The 11,050-nt window shown below is 41.3% G+C and overlaps 1 pseudogene; it reads right to left on the bottom strand.

Annotated features, from left to right (window-relative positions):
• Positions 1–285: 285 nt before the first annotated feature.
• On the bottom strand, positions 286–7,739 carry LOC139666634 (uncharacterized; annotated as a pseudogene).
• Between the last annotated feature and the right edge of the window lie 3,311 nt (positions 7,740–11,050).

Genomic DNA, 11,050 nt, shown 5'->3' with positions numbered 1-11,050 from the left:
AGCAAACACACTGTAGCTGTAGGTGGGAAAAGAAGCAAAGGTGTGTGTAGTGTTGACTTCCTAGCCCAGCTTATGCCACTATACTGCAATTATATTATTTATATCACCTCCATCTGTGCTAATGGACAATTAAAGATCTGATATTTTCATTTACTGCAAATCACTTCAAACTGCTTGCCCAGAAAAAATGCTTTGCAATATATAACGCACACATTTCTGTTTAGTCCCCCACCACCAGTCCAGGTCAAACGAGTAGCCTATAAACCCCTCCGCCTAAACTCCACCTCACTGGCTTCCCACCCGCCAGGGATTCATGCTGGGGAAGGTGTGGAGTGTGTCTTGGCAGGCTCTGGGCCTTGCCGGAGCATTTCCCGTCTCCTGGACACAGGATCAGGTGTCGCCATTTTCACAGCACCTTCTGGTTCTGTTTAACAGGAAATGAGGTCCATCAGAAGAACTCTGACCAAAACTGAGCCAGAATGGGCCCTGACAGGCAGGAATATTAGCCTGTGACGGCAGCCAGTAATTGAATGATCGGCTCCCCCCTCACTCGTAATGAAGAGAATATGTGCTGGGAATGTGTTTGTCCTTCTCTCTCCTTCGTCTGCCCTCTCCTTTCCTCTTTTCCCCTTTTTTACCCCTTAATAAATCATTTGTGGGGGTAGAAATAAGGGATAATTTTACTTCACTTCAAAGTGCTTCTCATGGTGTCATTTCTGTAACCTCAAAGTGATGATGCATTAAAAAGGCTTCGGGTGAGCTCTGCCTGAGAGTGTTTTCGCCTTGAAACTTAGCTGTGTTGATAGTGTCGTGAGAGAGTGAGCTGAAGTACATGAGAGATCAATTATCACACCTCATTTTGTTCTCATATGCAAAATGATAATGGGTGGACCATGTAAGAGCCGAACCGTCAGGTGGTGTATCCTTTCTCCGTAAATGTGTTTCACAGATTGTCTGAAGGGGTCTGTTAAAGCCCTTTAACAGTTAAAAAGCTGAAGGGAAGAAATTGGCTTCTCCTTGATCTGTCTTCAATTGTCCCTCGGTGGACAAGATTTAAGAGTGATAAACCAATAGAATAAATCTAACACTCAGCATCATATCACCACACACTTTCATAAACATTACTTTAATATTGGAAAGTTTCTGAAAAAATGAACTTTATCTTGTAGACATATATTATTTCTGTGTGTTTGTGTGTGTGTGAGAGAGAGCTTCTATGAGCATGTGTGAGCAAACTTTACTGCAAATGTATGCCTGTCTATGTTCCAGCTGTGCAGAGTACATGTGCCAAGAAGCAGGCTTGGGCTTAGGGATGGGTGAGGGAAGGTGATGCTGGTGAGGAAGCGGAGACGCAGCTTTGAGGTGTAGCGTCATATTTCACATAGCTTTGGGGGGAAAGTCAGCTCCGAGAAGAATTCTTAATACAATAATTGCTTTGAGACTTGTTCTTATTAATATTTCTCTGACTCTCTGGTTTTCTTTTTTTTTCTTTTTTTAAACCTTAACCAAAGTCAGTTGTTGTCTATTGCTGCTGGAATGCCTGTCAGACTGGGCCCTGACCCTGGGCTGGCTGCTATAATGATGGGAAGATGAAAGAGCCAGGCCCATTCCCAGGCTGCCCTGTTAGGGGGTGCAAGCCTGTGAAATGGAGAGATAATGGAGACCAGGTGTTCAGCGGAGGCCTGAGACACTACTCAGTCAGTCTGAGAGCTCCTCTCAGTGAGAGGGAGGGCACACTACCACTGCTCACAATGGACACACACATACCCGCACACATATATATGTAGTTGCATTTACTCCAATATTTAAGTCAATGAAGATGGACACCTGCCCAGTGGTGCACCTTAATTTTAATTGGCGCTGTGCTGTCTTCTATTTTCAGGGTAATAACTATATTGTGGCTACGTGGTTATATCATTAGAGCAAGGACATGCGTTGAAAATCAATATTATGCCTTAATTGTGTGTGTGTGTGTGTGTGTGTGTGTGTGTGTGTGTGTGTGTGTTATTCATAAGGACGAGAATTTGACTTATCATTCAGAACAAGTATTTTTTTTTGAGCATTTACCCCTTTTATCTAACAATAATTTGAAGTGGAGAAGTTTTAAAAGAAAGGTTAGGCAGACTGGCCGCAAAAGTGTTTCTAATTGGAACAGACAGGCTCGCAAAGCCCTGCTGTAATTACAATCTAATTAGCAGGCAGCACGCAGAATCACACATGCCATTTAACATCAACAATTTAACCCTGTATAGGAACTGTCTAAGAACATATTTCAAGGATTCTGGCAGATCCTGTGGGGGAAACAGTCTGCCCCACTCCTGTCTTCTACAGCAGGTCAGTAAATGTCAATTGGAGAGAGCTGAAATTGTTGGAGAGGGACTTGAGTGAAGATAATTTCTCATTAAGGCCTTCTCCATAAGAGCTTGTTCAATGATAAATATTAAACATTGATTACATACAAATAGGAATGTCTCTCTTATCATCACTGACTATTGTCTTCCCTAGATTATCCTGTAATTAAATCTAATAGGGTGCTACTAAGGCCTCTTTGTCAAGTGAGTGAATTACTGATTATTCCCACATGAATAGTGGGCAATCACAGTGCCTGCCATATGGACAAGCATGCAAAGGTGGTCATTCCATAAGAATATTAGAATATGGCAGAAAGGCAGATTTCTATTTGATTTACTCAGTCTGGCTATTGAAAGGGCTGTCACTCAGGATGGCTTATCTTACGAGCTAAAATGTGATTCCACTTTTCGGAATGTCACTTTTTATATTGTATAAATCAAACGTAGGCATTATGTTTACCAGATAATTATAGAAAGTAAGCACAAGGGTCTGCTCCAAATGAGAAAAAAATTGAAATACAAAATATAAAGAAATTGAAACTGTCTGTAAATATACTGCAAGCATATATTGTGTGTGTGTGTGTGTGTGTGTGTGTGAGCGAGAGAGAGAGAGAGAGAAAGACAGAGAGAGAGAGAGAGATTTAGAGAACGGGGACGGTGTCAGACTCGCTGTCTCGCTGTTTTAATGAAAGATTACTGTCGCCCTGTAAACAGTCCCTCTCCTGAATAAGCCAACTGCACAGTATCATCTTGACAAGAAATTGTTTACAGATATTTGGAGCTATTCTTGCAACCAAAAAAAAAACACTTCTTGGCAGATGCAGGGTTTCTGAGAGTTTGAACACGGGGAAATGGGATCTCAGAGACTGACCCCTTTTACTTTGTGAATGAGGTTGTTTGCAGTAGAAAACTCAGCTGTTCTGTTGGCCATTTGAGTGGCTGATGTTTCATTTTGGTGTCTATTCCTCCAGAGCTCTCAGTGCACCTGACTGGCCCTGACAGAATAGATATTGACAGTCTGTGGATTAAGACGATAGAGTCTGGCTATGGGCTGACTGGAGTCATGCATCTAGGCCAGCCGGTGTCCTTGTGTCCCTTTACTCCGTCTCGCTGCCGGTACATGCCTTGGCCGGGTCTGTCCTTCCTATTACACAGTCCCCATCCTGACAAATACTGCTGAAAGATATTTAAACACAAGTCTAATGAGAAACACATTTCCTCTCTCTCCCTTTCCTGCTCTGCCTCTTCGTCCTCCTATGCATAAGTTCAAACAACACCTCCCACACAGTAACAGGAGTCAGTCAAACACTGGAGAGAATTCTGAGCAGTTTCCACAGCCTATACCAAGAGTTTGATATAATATATGTTGTGTACAACTGTGTGTGCTGCACAATTAAGCAGCACAATCTACAGTAAATTGCCTCGAGCCCACTCCTACCCCCAACAGACACACACACACACACACACACACACACACACACACACACACACACACACCGACATACACTATCTCTCAGTCTGTCTCTTTCTCTTCCTCACTGTCTTTCTTCACTTCCTCATATATAGACACACAACCAAGGTCATTGCACATTAATTTCAAATTGTACTGCTGCTTGAAATTAATAAGGCCACCATTTTAAATGCTACGGTTATCAAACTCATATAACAAATGCTGGGCAATCTTCCCACAACGCACTCTTTCCCTCTCCCCTTCCCTTGATATATTAATTTTTGACCAAACGTCCCCGCTTGACTACTGTAACGAGGTATGATGTATTGAGCCTTGGCTGTTGCCATGGAGACAGCAGTCCCTGTTACTTGTCATTAGAGCACAAACAAGCACTGGCATCTAATGTCATTCCAGTCAACATGAGGGAGAGCGATGAGAAAGGGAGAGACTGTGTTGGATCTCTTGCTCCCTTTCCTTGATTTTGAATTGGTTTTTGTGTGGATTATTTGGATTTTATGTTATGAGCCACCATAGACTGTGTAGGGGCGTTGTTAGGCCATATACTGGAGCAGAGATGCATTTACTATTGTCTGTGTCTGCCTCTAACCTCCCAGTGCTTTGATGTTGGCCTGCAAATGGCAATATGGTGTCTGGATGTCATTGAATAATTACCTGTCTAAGGCATTCTGTCTACTTGTTTTGTTGTCCTGTGTCCCAAGCCACTCCTTACTCCTTAAATAATTAGCAATTCATTTTCTATTGACTGCATTCAAATTTTCTGTTTGCCTGTGATTTACAATGCCAAAGTAGAAATGTTTGGACATTTACATTTTGGAAGCTGTTGTTGTTTATGGTAAACAACCATCTCAAAGGAAATTAGATATGATAGTTGTGATAGGGTGTAAGATAACATCCTGGACTGTGAATTTCCTATAGAATTGTGCTGAAACTACAGAATGAGTGGGTTTGGGGACAGAATTGCCGACAAATGCACAACATCTTCAATACAGCAGTATTACAATGAAAAGGGACTTGGAGTAAAATGCAACAAAAGAGTCTTATCAAAATTGTCGAAATGCAATGTGGCTTTCTCCCTGCTAATACTATTTTAAGCTGTGGTAAGCTAATAACATTGTAGCTGAGTAATAGTACTGCTAGAGCTTTGAAATATTCTAGTCTATTTTATTTCCATTTAAGATAGAGCTTTCCACCCGTTGTCTTGGGATAAAAGTGTGCTTCATTTTCAGATGTTCTCTCTCCCCTCATTTCAGTTTTAATCAGTGGATGCTTTCTAGTCCTGTTGTCTTGAGGTGAAAGTGTAGCAGTATTCCTCCCTGTCTTTTCTCTGAACATAATCTCTTCCTCACATAGAACATTAATCCTACCTTATTTTCTCTCTCTGTGTTGGTCTTTTATTACTTCCAGGTGTTAAGGCCCTGTCTCCCTCGCAAGCAGATGTGCTAGGAAAAAAAATGCCCTTTGTTTGGAGTTGTGCTATTTCAAAAGGAATATTCACTTGGTTATGCTCTCTGAAGACAGAAGACAGAAAAAAGACCAAAATAAAAACTAGGTGAATGAGTATTTGAGAAAAAGAAAAAGAGTAAAATACAGGGGAGATTGAAAAAACAAATGGAATACACATCAAACCTGTATGTGTGTGTGCATACAAAATAGTGACAAAAGAGAGAGAGAGATGGAGAGGGAGAAAGAAACAGATACAGAGGCAGAAACCGAGATAGAGACATAAATAGTAAAAACTGTTTTTGGTACAGGCAGGTCCATTGATGTATGTGGACGATGTTAGTTTTGGACAGCACATCTGTGAGTGGGTTGCCTGGTCAGTTTTTGTATGCGGATATGAGTCTCATCTGGTATGATCTTCTGTAAGAGGTTTTTAGTATGTTATAATATATATTTTTTAATTCCTATGTTTTTCTGGTCGCCAAATAATAATTGCATATATTACACTTTGGTTGTATGATAAATTGTTACTGTTTGTTGGATAATAAATAATAATGTGTTACTTAATGCCTATTTTACTTGATACACACCTGCCAAAATTAAAGAGCCTGTGGCAGTTGGGTTATATACTTTCTAAAATCTCTATTTTGGACTTTCTCCTTTTTCCTGTAAGCAGCTAAACTGAGATCCCATGTACTTGCAATGAAAAGTGACAGGAAATTGACTAAAGCATTGGAAATCAATGGAAAGTAAATGCGCTCCCTAAGTGAACAGCTGATAGCTGCCTTCTGTCTACCTCTCTCTCTTTCCCTTTCTATCTCTGTTTTCCTCTCTCCTTTTTTCCATTCCCTTTCACCTTTCCTGTCTCTCCTTTCACTCACTATCACACTCCTTCCATCTCTAGAATATGTGATTCAGTGTGTTTGCAACTTAGTGTGTATGTGTGTGTGCACATGTGCAAATGGAGTGAGGCAGACAATTTACTACCCTGGTCTATTCTTAGAGTAGGAGCCAGGTCACTGTAAAAGATGCAGAGGAAGAGCCAAGAGAACACTTGTAGGGGTGCCAGGTCTCATGCTGTTCTCACTGGTTAGTGAAGAGATAGAAGACTGTGTGCACCATCTCTTTTTTTAAATATATTTTATCTAACATTTATTTAAACAAGCAGGTTAAGAACAAATAAATATTTACAACATGGCAACAGTAAACATGTCGTCCCCTCGAAAGCTGCAGTCCACCTCACGGCCAATCAGCAACAAATGTCACCTTGTTTTGACCTGTAATTATAGCACCCCCCTTTGGCCAATCAGTGTAATTTTGAAACTGCTGAAGCAGTTTCAGTTGTGGCGATGGGGGCAACATTAATCTCTGCAAATTTGACAAAAAGCTATAAGTTACAATGTTTTAACGTATTGAAAATGTTTTCATTAATGTTTTCATTGGAGTGATAGATGCAATAAAGGACATAAAAAGCATGTTTATGTGTAAAAGCTCAGCGTAGTCACATGTGAAAATAGACCAGTCACATAAAATAGCATCGCCCACGCAGGCTTGGTGTGTTGCCTTTCATTGATTATAGCGACCGTGAATGCTCGCAACAGCCGTATCATGATAGATAGGTTAATTGAAGTGAGGACCAGGTGTAGCCTGAAGAGATGTGTCTTCAGTCTCCAGTGAAAGATGGGTAATGATTCAGCTGTTCTAACAGAAGAGGGGAGCTCGTTCCACCATTGTGGTGCCAGGGATGAGAAGAGTCGTGACTGGGATGTGCGACTTCTGAGCCCACGTAGCGATGGAGGGGCGAGGCAACCTGCGAGGGTGGAGCTGAGCGAATGAGCTTGAGTTTGGAACCTGACCAGTGATTGTAGATACGGAGGAGCAGTTTGATGTTCTGCCCTGTAGGCGAGTACCAGTGTCTTAAATTTGATGCGAGCAGAGATGGGAAGCCAGTGAAGTGACCGGAAAAGGGGAGTGACGTGAGAACTTCGGTTGGTTGAACACCAGACAGGCTGCAGTGTTCTGAATGCGCTGTAAAGGTCTAACAGCAGAGGTGGGTAGCCCAGCCAGAAGAGCGTTGCAGTAGTCGAGGCAGGAGATTACCTGGCCTGGACCAGGAGTTCTGCCGCTTCCCTCACAAGGAACGGGTGTATTTCATAGATGTTGTAGAGGGAAAACCTATAGGAGCAGGTTGTCGTGGCGATGTTGGCAGAGTAGAACAGCTGGTTGTCTAGGATCACCCCTAGGTTCTTGGCAGTCAGGGAGGGCAACACAGTGGTGTTCTCAATGGTGATGGAGAGGCCAGTGCAGTCTTTCACCGGGAGAAAGAGTAGCTCTGTCTTGTCAAGATTGAGCTTGAGGTGGTGCACAGACATCCAAGCACTAATGTCAATGTTAGTGTCATCAGCATAGCAGTGATAGGAGAAGCCATGACAGGATATCACATGGCCGAGGAATTTAGTGTACAGAGAGAACAGCATGGGCCCCAGGACTGAGCCCTGAGGGACACCAGTGTTAGTCTCTCCATGAAACCTGGTACAAATGCGAACCAGGAGGGTGTCCTATAATGCCAAGTTCAGAAAGGATGGAGAGAAGGATTTTGTGGTCAACTGTATCAAAAGTAGCAACAATGTAGTGCCAAACAATGTTGCTTCCTCTTGAGATAATAAATGCTGAAATGCATTGGTGAGATGCATCATTGGCCCAAGTTTTATCAAAATCCAATCAGCGGTTCTGAGATATCACGCTTGGCGGATGAACAAACAAAATATTGGAAGGAGACCAATCCATAATCCGCTATGCTCATGGGGGACAATGATGGCTTAGTAAGAAGCAACAGGAAAGAGTGCTTAGGGCAGATGGTAAAGAGGACCAGAATTGGAGACAGGGCATTATGACCATGTTGAGTCCCACTGAGTTCTGGCTTATAGTCCTTGCTTATAGTCTATTTATATTCAGGTGAAAATGGCAAAACCAAATTCAAAATGTTCTTGAAACCTTCAAAATTCCATTAAAATGCTTTCGTAAACAAATGTAGATCATACTGTATGTGGCAGGGACTTTTTTGAGTGAATCATGAAAAAACACAAAATTGTCTACATGAATCTCAAGATCCCAGTTGAGCTATTTATTGAGTTTTTGAGGTTGAATGGACAAATTACCCATTGCTAAATCTGCTAAATTTGTATTCTATGTAACCTTAATCTTCTTTCTGTAGCTCCTACTTTCATCTGATAAAAATTTTGAAATATGAAAACTGGAAAACAATTTTGGGTACCCAAGACTTTTGACCCACTTCCTTTGATCGTACATCCTTAATAGTCATGGATTTGAAAGGAATTATTGTTTATTCTTATTTTACCATAAAAACTAACTGAATTACTCATGTTCAAAGTGAATTAGCACACTATAGTTTGATATTAAACCCTTTGATTGACATCCCAACCTTACTTGACATAAAGCATTCTCACTGAAATAGTGGATAGCGGCAGATGACATTGCTTCCCATTCAACTTCATAAAATAAGGCTTACAGTTACAGATAGTTATTTTCAAATCTATGATTTAGAATTTACAGGAAAACACATGTTGCTACAGAGAAAAATATGTAGGAGAATGTAGGAAAGAAACTGGCATTTGGATATTGTTCTAAATGTGCAAAGGGAAGGGAGCAGGCATATTCTGGCTGAATCAAAACAATAAAGCTGATTTATACTTCTCCAAATGATGTTCCATTAATCGAGCCAATTCCCACTAAGTCCATTTACCATGTTTGGAGAAGGAGGCTCAGGGAATGCTTTGATGATGTAATGCCCTGTACAGGTTTAGAGGACTTTATTCCTAATCCAGACCTCTGATGTCCCACAGGAGATCAATGGAAGAGGTGCCAAATCAATAGCATTCCATATAAATCTCTATCAGTTTTCCTCTGGCCACTGAACTATGCTGGCACATGATCTGTCTCTCTACCAGCTGTCCAACCTTCTTCCACATCACGGTAGAAGTGCCTAGTGATTCAAATAAAAACTCTTAAACACAAATACATGCATGCTGCACCTGAAGCATTTTCAAGGAGACAAAGGAGAAGGCTTTGATACCAAGTACATCATTAAATCATTTTACATTAAAAAGAACATTTTACAGTAGTTTTACAAATATGCCTAACCTACTGCTTTATTTCTTTTTAAAGAGGAGCACAGCCCATATGTTAATACTAGCTGTTACGCATGAGAGCATTTATTGTAGCCTACTGTATATATTATAAATGAAGAAAGGTTACCAGCCCAAATATGTGGATTGCATAAAGAGAGCAAGGAGATTGTGGGTAAAAGAGCCCTGTGGATATGTTTTTTATGGTTTTGTGGCTGAGGTTCCCGGCAGTGGGACCTGACTGTGTTACCATGTTCTCTAAGTAATGCTTGCATTTTCCTTTGTGATGGAGTCATCATCTGGGAAAATCAAGGTTTAGGCAAAATAGAAATTAGAGATGAAAAATTGTTGTCAAAACAAACAGAAGGCAGAGACGTAAACAAAGAAATATAAAAAAGGCTCAGTCTCTCTCTCTCTCTCTACCCACACCACCCACCCACCCCTTTCTTCCTGCACAGACTGGTGTGAGTGTGACCAGGCAGGGGTTAAATCCATTGCACCATAAAAACGGAGCTGTTCATAAAATGGAGGAATAAGAAGCAGAAATAATATTTCAAGTATGATTAGTTCATCCGCAGGGCACCTTGTGCGATTGAGAAAGGGGGTGAGAGTGGGAGGGGGCATTGTGCACGGCAAGCAGTAAATTATATCTAGCCTTTGAATGATTCCTGCAGATCCTATTACGACAGTGAGGGGGACTGGGGAATGGGGGGGAGAAGGGGGCAGTTGGGAGAGAGAAAAGCAGCAGAACGAATCGGATGAATTCTGTTTCCAGCTGTCCGAATGACGGGGGAGTTGGTGGGTGGGGGGTTTGGTTGGGGGCAGAGGGAAACGGGGGAGGGAGGGGGGGGTGAAGGGACGCAGAGAAAGGACAATAAGACAATCATTCATTCCCAGTTCTAAAACATTGTCATCTAGACATGCAAACATACAGGCTAAAAACATTTTCTCTTTTTTTATTCCTATACCATCTCTCCCATCAATTTTACACAAAGTCCTTCCGCCAAATGGGGAAAACAAATGTGTGTCTTATTTTTCATTAACCCCCCCCCCCCCCAACACACACACACCATCACCCATTACCACCCCTTCACTATCCCACCCTCCCTGAATATTTGAGAGGCGCTTGTCTCCCATTCGTCACCTTGACTGGTGATATAGTAGCTGATAGTGGCATTAATGTGCTGCTGCTGAAGATAGTCTTCACAAGGAAACAGAGATGCTGCATCTATTCACTCCCCTCCTCTATTTTGAGAACAGTTACCAAATATTGTACATCATCAGTCCTTTTTCTCTCTGGGTTATTGCAGTACAGCGACAATACTAGCTGCACCACCAGTGGTCTAGTTAGTAGGCTACAGTGCCTCATTTTTAGTCTAGCAAATAAATATTTGATTTTATATGCTGTAATTTTTTTTCACATATCTTCCTAATACTCTCAATTCCTCTCATTGATATATGCTGACTATGTATTATTTTAATATTATTTATTTTATAATTTTTCACCTTTTTCACCTTCTCTAAATTATTCTGCTACTGATACTACTTCTGCTATTTTGCACATCCTGCTAATGCTGGAATCGATGCTTTTTTGCACATTTACCTTCTTATATATATTCTTAATATATATGTTGGAATTGTTG

The sequence above is a fragment of the Centroberyx affinis genome, unplaced genomic scaffold, assembly GCF_046629955.1.
Source record: "Centroberyx affinis isolate AG114_WGS23_722 - 3 ecotype Tasmania unplaced genomic scaffold, CSIRO-AGI_Caff_v1 ptg005074l_1, whole genome shotgun sequence".
Taxonomy (NCBI): domain Eukaryota; kingdom Metazoa; phylum Chordata; class Actinopteri; order Beryciformes; family Berycidae; genus Centroberyx; species Centroberyx affinis.
The sequence above is the reverse complement of the archived record's forward strand: the minus strand, read 5'-3'. Positions and strand labels throughout refer to the sequence as shown.